Source organism: Thamnophis sirtalis, unplaced genomic scaffold, assembly GCF_051295495.1.
Source record: "Thamnophis sirtalis isolate CommonGarterSnake01/CBP01778 unplaced genomic scaffold, rThaSir2_p1.2 scaffold_3, whole genome shotgun sequence".
In the NCBI taxonomy this organism is placed as follows: domain Eukaryota; kingdom Metazoa; phylum Chordata; class Lepidosauria; order Squamata; family Natricidae; genus Thamnophis; species Thamnophis sirtalis.
In genome coordinates this window covers 120,863,852-120,877,865 of record NW_028261383.1, presented here as the reverse complement: position 1 = coordinate 120,877,865, position 14,014 = coordinate 120,863,852, and the positions used below count along the sequence as shown (strand labels likewise).

The 14,014-nt window shown below is 41.7% G+C and overlaps 1 long non-coding RNA gene across 1 annotated transcript in view; it reads right to left on the bottom strand.

Moving 5' to 3' along the window:
* Nucleotides 1-13,092, bottom strand: part of LOC106538581 (uncharacterized) — a 259,882-nt gene extending 246,790 nt beyond the window's left edge. Inside the window, exons 1-2 of the long non-coding RNA XR_015695798.1 lie at nucleotides 12,734-13,092; nucleotides 12,303-12,504 (exon numbers count right to left, since the gene is read on the bottom strand). This is a non-coding gene — a long non-coding RNA (uncharacterized LOC106538581). The remainder of the gene's footprint in view (nucleotides 1-12,302; nucleotides 12,505-12,733) is intronic.
* Nucleotides 13,093-14,014: the final 922 nt, after the last annotated feature.

Sequence of the window (14,014 nt, the reverse complement as noted above, 5' to 3'; positions counted from 1 at the left end):
GCAAGCTTGTTAACCCCCATCCAGACCCTAACAGCCTCGAGGCACTGACACATCACGTCAACCGCTTCACTGAGTTGGCAAGGGGCAGACAGATACAGCTGTGTATCGTCCGCATACTGATGGTATTTTATCCCATGCCGGTGTATAATCTCACCCAGCGGCTTCATGTAGATGTTAAATAGGAGGGGGGACAGGACCGAACCCTGCAGCACCCCATAATTCAGGGGCCTAGGGGTCGATCTCTGCCCTCTGACCAACACTGACTGCGACCTGTCCGAGAGGTAAGAGGAGAACCACCATAGAACAGTGCCTCCCACCCCCACCTCCCGCAGTCGTCGCAGAAGGATACCATGGTCGATGGTATCGAAGGCTGCTGAGAGGTCAAGGAGCACTAGGACGAAGGCATGACCCCCATCCCTGGCTCTCCAGAGATCATCAGTCAGCGTGACCAAAGCGGTTTCCGTGCTGTAGCCAGGCCTAAATCCCAACTGAAAGGGATCTAGATAATCAGTTTCCTCCAAGGACTGCCGGAGCTGAGAGGCCACCACTTTCTCAACAACCTTCCCCACAAAGGGGAGGTTGGAGACTGGAAGATAGTTATTTAAAATGGCTGGATCCAAAGATGGCTTCTTCAGGAGGGGTCTCACGACCGCCGCCTTTAAAGCGGGGGGAAAGAACACCTCCCGAAGGGAGGTGATAACAACCACCTGGATCCAGCCCCATGTCACCTCCCTGCTGTTAGCAACCAGCCAGGAGGGGCACGGGTCCAGCACACATGTGGAGGCACTTACAGCTCCCATGGCCTTGTCCACTTCCTCAGGGGTAACAACTTGAAAATCAATCCAGAGATGTCGCTCCAGATTCTCCCCTGGTGCCTCGGCTGGCTCTGCGCAATTGGAGTCCAGGTCCGTCCGGAGCCGAGCAACTTTATCCACGAGAAATTGGACGTATTCCTCAGCTCTGCCTTGCAAAGGATCGCTCGTATCCCTCCTGTTCAGGAGGGAACGGGTTATCCTGAACAAGGCGGCTGGGCGCGACTCAGCGGAAGCTATCAGAGAGGCAATATGTGTTCTTTTTGACGTCCTAATTGCCCGAAGGTAGACTCTGATGCTGGATCTTAATAGTGCTCTGTCTGACTCAGACTTACTGGATCTCCATCGTTGCTCTAGGCGTCTCTTTTGGCGCTTCATCTCCCGGAGTTCCTCAGTAAACCAAGGAGCCCTCCTGGATCCACTGCCTCGGATCGGCCGTAAAGGGGCAATCCGGTTGAGAGCCTCTGACGCTGCTGAATTCCAGGCAGCAACCAGAGTCTCCACCAGACTGCGTGCGAGGGTATCAGGAACAACGCCAAGCTCCGTCTGAAAGCCCAAAGGGTCCATAAGGCGCCTGGGGTGGAACCACCTAATCGGTTCCTCCTCCCTACAGTGGGGGTTTGGTCTCCGAAAGTCAAGCCTCAGTAGGTAGTGGTCCGACCATGACAGGGGTAAGATCTCACTACCCCTCAAACCAAGATCACAACTCCACTGCTCCAAGAGGAATACGAGGTCAAGCGTGTGACCCGCCGAGTGAGTCGGGCCCCGAATTACTTGGGCCAAGCCCATGGCTGTCATGGAAGCCATGAACTCCTGCGCTCCATCAGAGTACTCACCAAGCGAAGGCAAATTGAAGTCCCCCAGAACCATAAGCCTGGGGAACTCAATTGCCAGATCGGCTACTGACTCGAGGAGCAAGGGGAGGGCTGCTGCAATGCTGTTGGGAGGCAGGTACGTTAACAGCAAGCCCACTTGACCCTTGAGGTCCAACTTCACCAGCAAGGACTCACACCCGACAAGCTGCGGAGCAGGGATCCTACAAGGAGCTAGAGACTCTCGGATAACAATAGCCACACCGCCACCCCTTTTCTGGTGTCGCGGCTGATGAAGCACCTGAAAACCCTCTGGGCACATCTCAGTGAGGGGGACTCCTCCCTCCGGGCCCAGCCAGGTTTCAGTAATACATGCCAGGTCTGCCCCCTCATCTAAAATTAGGTCCCGGACGAGGGGAGCCTTGTGAACTACAGACCTGGCATTTAGCGACAGCAGCCTGAGACCAGGGTCCTGATTACTCACGCCATCTGGCCTTGGAGTGGGACTCATAGGGCCGGAAGGAGGGATCTCTGTGACGTAGCGAGCCCTCCTTCCCCGGTAATGGCCAGTCCTAATGTCCCCGCCATATCTGCCCCTCCCTGTTAAGACCGTAATGTTCCAGCCCACTCCTGTGTCCGTGGTCCCTCCACCCACCCCCATAGCCCCCGCATTCCCTGACAGGCCCTTCGAATCAATCATCCTGAGATTGGGAATAGGCCCAGATCCCCCCAACACTTCTGCGAAGCACTCAGTGTGGGGGAACCCGGTTCCAATCCCAATCCTCACTTACACACCCAAGCGCTCACTCACTCACACCCCCACAAAAATTTAAAAGTTACAACAACATAATATAAAAAAGGGGAATTACACAAGTTAAAAAGTGGGATCATTCACTTACAATCATACACATCCACACTACTTACAAGAGAAATTGCGCAGATATAAAAGGATGTTAAGATAAGCGAGTAAATCCGTACATAGAGACATAAAGTTCATGGAACGACAGCACAATAGACCGGTCAAGGCCGGCACGATATGAGGGAGCTAATGTTACCTCTTTCTCTAATAGTCTGGTATAAGAGAAGTAATAGTCGAGATGGCTAGGATAAAGTTCCTGAGGTAGTAATGGGCGATGATAGCCACGATAATGGTCGCAGTCCGGGGGGAGAGATGCAAAACTAAAAGTCCAACGGGCTAAGTCCATAAAGATGAAGCATAATTGGAGGAGCCAGCTAGGGTAGATGATAAGGATGGTAAACAGAGAAGCCCCCCCCCAGCCACAAAGAAGGGCAAACAAGGGGGGCCTTACCCCAGCGGAAAGTCCGGTCAGATGGGGGAGGGGCCGTCCAAGAGGGGAACAGAGATAACAAATGATAACAATTGCCCACCTCTGGCCAGCACCAGACCCCCCCATAATCCGCCTCCTGGTGGGTCTAGTGAAAAGAAGGACTAGGGATGACAGAATAGCAGCATTCCAGGATTTGAAAGGCTACCATAAAGAAGAGGAGGACAAATTATTTTCCTAAGCACCAGAGAGCAGGGCAAGAAACAATGGATGGAAACTAATCAAGGAGAGAAGCAACCTGGAATTAAGGAGAAACTTCCTAACAGACAATGGAACAGCTTGCCTTCAGAAGTTGTGGGTGTTCCATCACTGGAGGATTTTCAGAAGAGACTGGACACTCAATCACTTGTATGAAATGGTATAGGTTATCCTGTTTGAGCAGGGGGATGGAATAGAAGACCTCCAAGGTCCCTTCCAGCTCTATTCTGATTGATTGATTGATTATCTGTACTGTACCCTTTTATTGTAAAGACTAGCCAGAGACCATAATAAAGATATTTGATATTTAAACTCCTCAAGCATATCAGCTTGTATAGTAAGTATATTCAGTGATCCTCTCCTTTTACACTTCCTGGGCCCTTCTGCCATGGTTTTGACATCGCCTGTTTAGTATGGTGAGCCTAGAGGTGGTATTCAGCAGGTTCTGACCAGTTCTAGAGAACTGGTGGTGGAAATTTTGAGTAGTTTGGAGAACCTAACCAGTAAATACCACCTCCGACTGGCTCCGTCCCTATCTATTCTCTGCCTCCTGGGTCCCAGCTGATCAGGAGGGAATGTGGATTTTGCAGTATCCTTCCCCTGGAGTGGGGAGGGAATGGAGATTTTACAGTTTCCTTCCCCTGTCATCCCCACCAAGCTACCCCCATAGAACTGGTAGTAAACAAACTTTGAATAACACCACTGGGTGAGTCCCAATCACAGTTAGACTGAAAAAAGGAGAAAGCCTACACAGAAGTAAAAAAGAAAAGAAAAATGAACTCGATTTGCTGTTTTTCTTAAATTCATTTTGAGTTTAAATTCCTTGTTTGAGCTTTCTTTTATTCACATTTTTTAAACTTCAGAAACACTGTAAATCTGCTTCAATTTGCAAAACCTGTGTTAGTTATCATTCCTGATCCTGGCATCTTACTAAGTATATTACTTATGAGAATATTCAGATTGAAGGATTTCAATATTATTGTAGGTCAATACCTAGTTCATTGATTTTTCTCTCTCTCTATTCTTTTAACTTACCCGTTAATGTATATTTTAAAAGAAGCCAGAGATTTTCCTACAAATTTCAGGATGAAAAGGAATAACAAATTTCAAATGAGAGATCTGAAAGAATTCAAAACAGTTGTATCTGAATATACCGTAGATACAATAATGGCTAAAGAAAGTGATCTCAGCTATTGTTTAGAAGTACTTAGCAAACATTATGAATTCATCTAAGCCTTGGGAATTTTGATTATATGAGCAGCTCTCTAAAAAAAGAAATACCGTAGGTTCCTTTCATAGTAAATTATTAAATACTAGACCATCAAGAATCTTAGAAATATTCAAGACAAAAATATATGATTTCAAGACTGTTCATTTGGTTTCTCTTCTACTTTTGAGCTACCATAGAAATATGACTTTGGGGAAACCCAAAATATTTTTAAAAAGATTTTAGAAATAAATTTTACTATTAAAACAACAACAGTTGCATTGTTATATATTTTCTACCGAGTCCTAGTGTGTATTATTCTTATATAAATATTTGATAATATTTTGAAGTATGTAAAATTTTGTAGAAATTGTATTTCAGGGGTTTACTTACAATATTTTTACAGTGTACAGACTTTGATATTACTTAATTAGGGTAGTGTTATCTATATGCTAGACCAGGGGCCAGCAAACTATGGCTCTGGAGCCGCATGTGGCTTTTTCCTCCCTCTGCTGCGGCTCCATCACTGGTTGGTGCCACAATTTTGAGAGGAGCTTCTGGTGGGGGGGGGGGGAGAGAAGCACAGTGCATCAGGAGAAGACTCTGTAGCAAGGAGAGGGTTTTCCAGTTGTCTCTGCAATTGATAGGGCTTTCAGTTATGACAGGTAGAGGAAAAAGTATGCCATGCTAGGAGGAGACTCTATGGTGGGGGAACTGAACTTCCGGTTCCAAAAAGTAGCATTGCCTAGTAACAAGCATAAGAAAGATATTTGTTCCTCGGGTGCAGCCTAATAGAAAATGAAGAATAAGACAGGCTAATTAGGGACAGTCCAAAATCTTGAAAGTTTCTAAGATTTCAATTATTGTGTTTTCATCGACCAAACCATGTAGTGTAGTTGAACTTGAAAATATCAGAATTGTCATTTTAATGAAATATTTTATAGATTCTAATTTAAAGTTTGCCTATGTATATGGAACTCAAGACCCAAGAGTTTTTGATCTTTCTTAGATTTCTTTCTTCAATCTTATAGACAGTTTAAAAGATTTAAAATATATATTTCAAGATCCAGGCACTCCTAAATTTATCACTGCAACAAGATATCCATTGCAGGCAAGACAATGGCAATACTAAAGCACAAGAAAAGTGTAATCACAAAGAGAAATAACCAAACCATTTAGTTAAGTCAACATAACTTTCTGTATTTGCCAATAAATGACCATTGGAATTTGCCCAAGAACCCAACTTCAAGGTAGAGATGAGTTCGGAGCCACCAAATACATCATCACTCTTTTGATTTTGTTTCCTGCTCTACCAACCCAACTAATTTCCTCAAATGACATTTAATTAATTTCTCCTAAAATTCATTTGTTCTCTCCAATTCATAGAAAGATCATCCCAAATCAAATTTTCTCCAAGAGTATCACTCAGTCTGATTCCATTTCAGTTTGCTCTCAATCCACTTATTTCCCAACTACTTAATTTCCTAGAGTGGTCTTTTGAAAAGATTATTATTGTAGATATTTCATCCACACCATTTGTTTGCTTCTGGTTTAACAATTGCCAGCTTGGTGAGTTGCTTAAGAGGTTGGATAGAAGGTATTGATTCCTAATTTAAACTTTTAAACAAAAGAAATAAATGTATTCATTTATTTTTCTAACTTTGAGGCCACCCAACTCCTTAGTGATGCTGGACAGCTTATAAATAAAAGAAGAAGAGGAGTAAATATATTGTTATGAAATGGGTAGAGAATCTTGGAGAATGGGGTGAAAAGATGCTGCCTAAGGAACAATCAGACAAGAGATGGAGGGGCCCCCAATGGATTAATGAGCAGAAGAAGAAAGTTAAGAAGGACCAATCCCAATTAATCAGGCAGTTACAAATGGTAGCAGGAACTTTGTACCATGAAACTTACAAAAGTGATGTCAACTCTTCCTCATAAACCAGACACAAAACACAACTAGATGAGTTATTTCCATTTTATTATAAGATTACGTTAACAGAATCTTGCAAGTCCAAAAGTACAAATTTCCCACCATCACTTTCACAGGTTCATATTTCTGACCTCTGTGAAGGAGGGTGCCATGGGCCGGATGCGCCATGCGCTGGCCATGTCCATATCCGGTTCGCCAAAGGGGAAAAAAGTCCCCATGTGTCACATGACAGTGCCTTAATGATGTGAGTTTGACATCCCTGAACTAGAGCATCTCGCCTTCCATTTGTCCTAGAAATGAGCTGAAGGAATAGTTCCTTGGTAAAAGAATAAAAAAATCTCCAGTTTGATTGATTTAAGTGTATCAGAAGGTTCAGCTTAACTGTGAGACTCTAGCGTAATTATTTCTTTAGAACACCCGAAGAAAAGATTGGGAAGACAAAACAAGTCATATTTTGAATCAACAAAGTGAATTACCTAAGTCTACTCAGTATCAATTTATGCAATTAAAATATCTCTTAATAGTACAATTTGAGCCAAATGTATTAGTTATTTCTGACATTTCTAAGCAAACACCAGTAAAAAAAATATAATATATATAAAAATATATAGATCAATTGGCTTGCTCTATGTTGATATAGCTTTGATTTATTATTCATACAGTTGTACACAGAGCTTTAAAAAAATAAAGATCAAAGATTGGAATATATTGTTGAATAATACAGTATTCCAAAACATTGGAACCTATCAAAGTATGAAAAACTTTGGATTTATTGTGCATAGGCAGAAGCTAAAATTAATACTTTATTTGGATGGAAAGTAATTCACAGCAAAAGACACTCTTCCATTTTCTACATATGAACTGACTTTCTACCACCTTTATGGGAAATTTGATCAGTTTGGAGTAGATGATTCTTGTGGTCCCTTCCAGCTTTATGATTCGATCATACTATGGTGACATGTGAGATAAGTCCTATATGATGAAGATTGAATGTCATTGAGCTTTGTTCTACCATTATATTTTATTTTAATTTATGATTTGATTTTTATATATGTTATTTATTTTCTAGTACATTTTGCTTTATTTTTATGTAATCATTTGTGACTGTAGATTAAAAATCAATAACATATTTTACAGAAGAACGAAAGGTTCCTTCTTGGTAAACTAAAACTGACCCTTTTTTAGAACTTGTAACAGGTAAACAGAGGAAGAAGCCAGCAGGTGCTATGTGTTAATCAAGCTTTGTGTCAGCCAATGAGAGTGTCACTATTCCTAATTACACCATCTTCCACCTGCTTCAGAAGTTTTCCATATGGCTCTCCCATACTGCTTTTCTTAGCCTTGGTTGATTTGACATGTTTCTAATTTCTCCTAGAAACCCCAGCAGAGAGTAATATCTGCAGAAGGAAGTAGACTGAGATAACTAAGGAATATCAGATAACAAGCTAATAAGCATTTTTGTTGGTCCTGTATACATAAACCTATCCACTTAACTAAAAAAAAAAATTGGGTTGGCAATGTTTCAGATTCATCTCCCAAAGATGTAGCAGACAGGTGTTCTGATAAAATCTTCCCACATTCTGAAGCATATTTTGGAGATCAAGTTTAAAGCTCTGCACAAAACCCTAATAATAAATTCATAGCAATTCCCTTGGATAATCCAAGCATAATGGTCATCCCTTTTACCCACTTACAGTAATCTCAGAGAAGTACGTAAGCACTCATTGATAAGACAAATTAAAATACGTATGTCTTTTAAGCATGGGGGAAGGGAAAGGTTTTAGGGGGGGAAAATGGCAGGAATGATTATTACCATGTTCTCTAATCACCTAGTTGGAATGCCCAGTATAGCCAATTTATTTCAAAACCTATGATATAATAGTTAGGGTAAAGAATTAATTTTTATAAAATATGCTACTTATTTATTATTAGGTAAAAATTCCTATTAGTCAAGGCTTGGACTGGAAGAATTCTATATTAATAAAAGGGAAAATGTCTTGCTGGATACTATCCCCTTTTCTTTTCTAGGAACATGGTCATCAGCAAAGGGAAAAAAAAGAAAAAAGAGAGGAAAAGAGGAAAATTAAGAAAGAAAAGTTAGCTAGTGCTCAAATCCATTTTATGTTCAGAAGATAAATGGATCTCTTTCATTTTTCCCATTCACATCTTCTTGAAGAAGAAAAGAAGGAAGTAGAGAGAGACATAACAATATCATCATCTACAGTATACGACTTGGCAGCACAAGGAAACAACAACTCACAACTCAATAGCCAGCCATCAGCATCCCAATCATCCAATAAAAAGCCATACACAATCCGGCACCAGAGAAATACTATGCATAGAGTAGCCCAAAGTACACATTCTGGTAGAGAGAAGTTCCCTGAGGATGGGCTCCAGCACAAGTCCCAAACCTAGGAAGGCTTAACCTCTGATCCTGGTGACTGACCCAGATTAGATCCTGTAATTAGAACTCCACAAATGTTATCCTTTTTCTACTAGACCTGCATGTTGCATATACTCCAAAACCACAAAACCTTCTTCGATCAATTTTTAATTAGAATTCTGTGGAATTGGGACCACTTATCTCCTCATTATCCATCCTACTCTTTCTTTTCAATAAGCAATTTAAAAATATCTGTTCATTGGTTGCTTTGGTTTATTTTATTCAATTACTTTCAAGAAATTGACCAAATGTTATTTCTATGAAATTGTTCTTGTTTTCTTTATTTACGATTTCATATGGCCCAACCTAAACCTTAGGTTGATCCCATTCTCCTAGCTCATCATTATTATTACCTTCCTGAGAAGCTGGGACTAAATTCTAAGCAATCAGCATTTAGTAATGAATCAATCTCAACAGGCTAACAACCCCATACATTTTACAACTCATTTTCTCTTGGGGGAATTCCAATATGTCTTCATCCAGATGAGCTGTCTCCACCGCTGATTTATAGAAGATATCATAAAGCTGTCCATATCCAGAATTTATTCAGAGTCACTGTCAGAATTTCAGATCCTATTTAGGAAGTTACCTTTTTAAAGTACTAAATATTTTTCTAGACAACATCCCTGAACTCTAAGTGATAAAGAAACTCAGAAATCTGACCACAATAGCTGTACTAGGACCCTGCTCAGTGCCTTATTCTGGCAAAGTTTCTTATAAAGGAATGAATGTATGGTTCCAATTTTCAAGCGTTGGGATGTAACATATTTCACCGAATGTGACAGCCTGACTTGCAGTAATTGATCTGTGGTGTGCCAGACACGTCTTGGCCTAATGTTCAGAAGATGTGGGTTTCTCATTTACAAATATACATATACACACATCCCTCTGCCCACACAGGGCTGGGGGAATCATAATTAACTTTATCTAACCTTATAAACAGATCCTAAATCCAGGCAAGCCCAGAGGCCTGGCATTAGCCTCTTATAGACAGAGCTTGTCTAATCTAAACCAATGGGACTATGTTGGGTTTCTCCAGAAATGCACAGAATAGCAAAGCAAGGGAAGATGCTTGCTCAGCAGAAATAATTCAGTGTACATTTTTTTTACTAGCACCAAGATTAACAACATAAAATTAGAATAAACCTCATGCTAATGCAATAGGTCAAGTCTAACCATGAAAAAGGAACCAATGCTAGATATGACTCAAGAACAGAATGTAGAAGGATTTACTAGAAATATGTGATGTTAATATCCATGCAGGATCAGTAATGATCAGTGAATATTGATTCAATGAATATTCATGAGTCAGCTACAAACTACATTTGTATTATCGCACATCAGTGGTGGGTTCCTACCGGTTCAGACTGGTTCGACTGACGGCTTAGGTCGCTGGAACCGGCAGTTACCCAGGCCTGCCACGCCCCCAAACCGATTCTCTGTTCATCTCCACCCTCTTGATTTTTGCTTCTGGCATGCACAGAACAATTTTTATTGTATTGTGCATGCACATGCACAAACGAACCCCCAATAGTGCCTACCAGAGCCCACCCCTGCCCCACACATGTTATAATCCCAACAAGTAACAACATTTAGACAACACTATCTCACTCAGAAACTATGAGGAGCTATATGTTTGGGTCATATTTGATTGGGAGAATGCCAGGGAATCCCAAGGCTGGATGAGTGATGGTAGAGTCAGGAAAATATCCCGGAAGATAGGTAAACACACTTGCGACTGTGCAACTAAAACTACACTGTTGTGTTCATGTTGATACCAGGAGGTGGGTTGTGGGCAGTTTTACTCTCTACAGAGTAAATAATAGGAGGGGCTGGGAAGGTTTTAGATTAGATGAATTTTAGATTCTTTGGGTAGCTTAGGGGTTGGGAGAATATCTTCAGAGTTTTATGAGGAATTTGAGGAGTTTGAGTAGGTCAGTGAAGTGATGTTTATTTGAAGTAGTTTCCATATAGAAGGCATTCCCTGATATTATTACCATCAAGAGGTATCTTATAAGAGACTTGTTTCTAATATCTTACCATATGTTTATTTCCATTTTCTGTTAAGTTTGTAGACATTATCCAGCAAGGTAGAGTCTCCAGAAATATAGTACTTAGATTATATTGGCTATTAAGGAAGATTCCAGAAAGATCACTTCTTGATGTTTATAACACATCACCAAGACTGAGTTCTAGAGAATTTACATTCTTAATTGTGAAGCTCAGCAAATCAAGTAGAGATTTCTACTACATCTCTGAATTAGCAAACTGAAGGATTGCGATACAGAAACCGATATTTCTCTTTTGAGAAATTTTCATTGGAAAACGTCAGGCTGGTTATGAGTGGGGATAAATGAAGAGGGTGAATAGTGCATGCTTTCTTCTCCCTTAAAAATAAAAGTTTTGAGGGAGTCTGATTTAGCTGGGTCATCATAACCTATGTTTTTTTGTGTGTGTTTATTAATCACTCTAAAACTCCCTGATTTTTGCCCTCAACTTCCTCTAGGATACAAATGCTAAACTCTGGGCAAAGAAAAGGAAACAAGGAAGTAGGGCCTACTTAATACTGGAAGAACCTACAATTCGCCTCCTTGTATTCCTTCTTCCCTACTGCTTTCCCTGCTATAAGGGAAGAGAAAGCTTCTCATCATGTGGTGGCAGAGTTGCCAATGGCTGGAATGACTGACTGTGGAGGTTGGCCATTCATCCCTGTAGAAATGAAATACCTATGGAATTTGTTACTTGCCAACCTTGAGGGAGAAATAACTCCCAACTTGTCAACCAATCAGCATCTCAGCCTTTCCAGTCGAGGCAAGTTTTGACTATATCTCATCGTTTACCACAGAACTCCAGTGACTGTGATGACATCAGAGAAAGAGCATGTTTCTTCATTATTGTGAAGGACCCCACTGAGGAAAAATGAGACAGGAAACCCAGAGTCCTATAGATCTTTTAAAAATAAGCTTCTAAGTGCATTTAGATCTCCCAGCCTCAACTTCCAAACTGTTTCCAGTGGAAATTATTCTGGGCAAACCAAATGAAAAGTCTCCTGTGCCTTTGGCTCAAATGTGCTTGCTTTCTCCTCCTCCCTCCTCCCCCACCCTCTTCCACTGCTCATCTCGAGGTATAAAAATCTATAACCGCAGAGCCAAGGAAGAGGACTTGATGAGAAATTCGTATGCCAGCCTTCCCACCACTGTAATTTCATTCTGCCTTTGTAATTGCCTGATATTACATTGTTCCCTGCCGGAAGATTAATTAGCTAGTCTTACCGTCCAACATACCATCCCTCTGAAACCCTCAAGGAAGCTGGCATGGTGCCAAGTCTTGCAGATTTGCTATGCAGGCTGGCAGCTGCTTCTCTTCTCCCTTAACAACAGTTGCTGTGCCAACATACACCCCCCCTATTTTCCCTCCCCAGCCCTCCGCCAAAGAGGTAGTGAAGTTTTAATGCCATCGGCTGGGCAGGGGTGGGGGGCGGGTGAAGAAACGAAAACCCCAAATAATACAACAGCACACAACCCGAAAGTCTGATTGGCATAATTACTCACACTCATTAAGTATGGCTGCACGGCATATGCAAATCGGGCAACTCGAGTACACGAGGCGCATCAAGCGGCTGGAGCATCAGCAATGCCTTTCAGATTCCTCAGCCCTGGCTGGGATGGTCGGGAAGAATACGAGCGAGATGGCATCTTGCAGGGACGATGTGCCAGACGGACAGAAAGCAGCCTTTGCCTTCAAGCTCAGGACCTATGACGTTTCACAGAGGAAGGCTTGAGAAAAGGAAGGAAGGAAGGAAGGAAGGAAAGAAGGAAAGAAGGAAAGAAGGAAAGAAGGAAAGAAGGAAGGAAGGAAGACCAGGAGGGAAGGAAAGGAAAATAGGGCAGAGGAAGTTGAAAGTGGGCAGTCATGGGGGAACATGACCAGCCATTTTGGATTTAAAGAAAACAGTGGGGCAAAGATAAGACAAGACACCAACCTGTCCAGATAGGTATTCTGCTTTCATCTTCCACCCATCCCGCTCTCTCTCCCCATAACAAGTCACCCTCCACAGCAATCAAGAAATGGTGGGGTTTCTTCCGCAACAACCATTAGCTAAGACAATGGCATTTTGCATACACATTGAAACCGCGTATTGTGAATTCACTTGGCAAGGAGCCCGATCCAGCACTGAATATCTCAGCATGCCGTGCTCTATATTTGTTGCTTTTGTTTGACTCAGTCTTTGTTTTTGGCAACGGAGATTTTTTTTAATTAGTCTTTCTCTCCATTATTTCCGCATTTTAATTTTAAAAAAATTGAATCCACTCTGTTTTTGCTTTATTTGATAAGTGGTAAACAAATAGACTGAATCGCCAAATGGAGAGAGAGAGAAAGAGAGAGAAAGAGAGAGAGAGAGAAAGAGAGAGAGAGAGAAAAGGAGGTCTTTTGAAGTGATATGATTTTTTTTGCTCCAATAAACTTACAACTGCATTTATAATCAATTAAAAGAAAAACCCTTTCTCCCCCTCCCCTTTGTGACTTCTCTTATACACTGTTGATAAATGAATTGCTGCAAAATATTGTGGGGGGGGGAGGGGAGGAGATGGGATTAATGAAATGAGAAATCACAACATACATAGATCCTAATGCTCTCGGTAGACCAATGCTAATTAAACGACAGGCAATTAGTTATCTTGAAGATTAGATGGGCTTGTCGAGGGTCTTCAAGGGTCTATGGATGTCTCTGAGCACTTCATATTGGTCAAGATTTAGGGTTCCCCCCCCATTAAAACTTCATTTGTCTTTGCTAGAGTGCTGGAATTGGGAAGAGAGAGATGCCCATCTGTTTCTCCCTTCCCACAGACATTCTGGCTGCGGCCCCAGGGAGCTTGGCTATTTATTTATTTATTTATTTATTTATTTATTTATTTATTTATTTATTTATTTATTTATTTATTTATTTATTTATTTATCAAATAGCTACTATTTGTGAAAACAGGTGATTTAAAAACCAGGGTGGGGGGGGAGGAGAAAGGAATCCCATATCGGGGGGGGGGGGGCTTGTTACATCCTGATTGTGGTTTTCACTTATTTCTGCAAAGATGCGACGTCCAATTACAGCGGGAGAACCTGGCAGACGCTACGTTGCTCTTTGCAACACCCGCTCGCCTGTTCCTGCTGGCAATTAGGAAGATTTTGGAGGCACATGTTGTCGTGCCCTTGGATGCGCAGGCAAACTTACCAACTCTGGGAGGCAGCAGTGATTGTCAGATCCAGA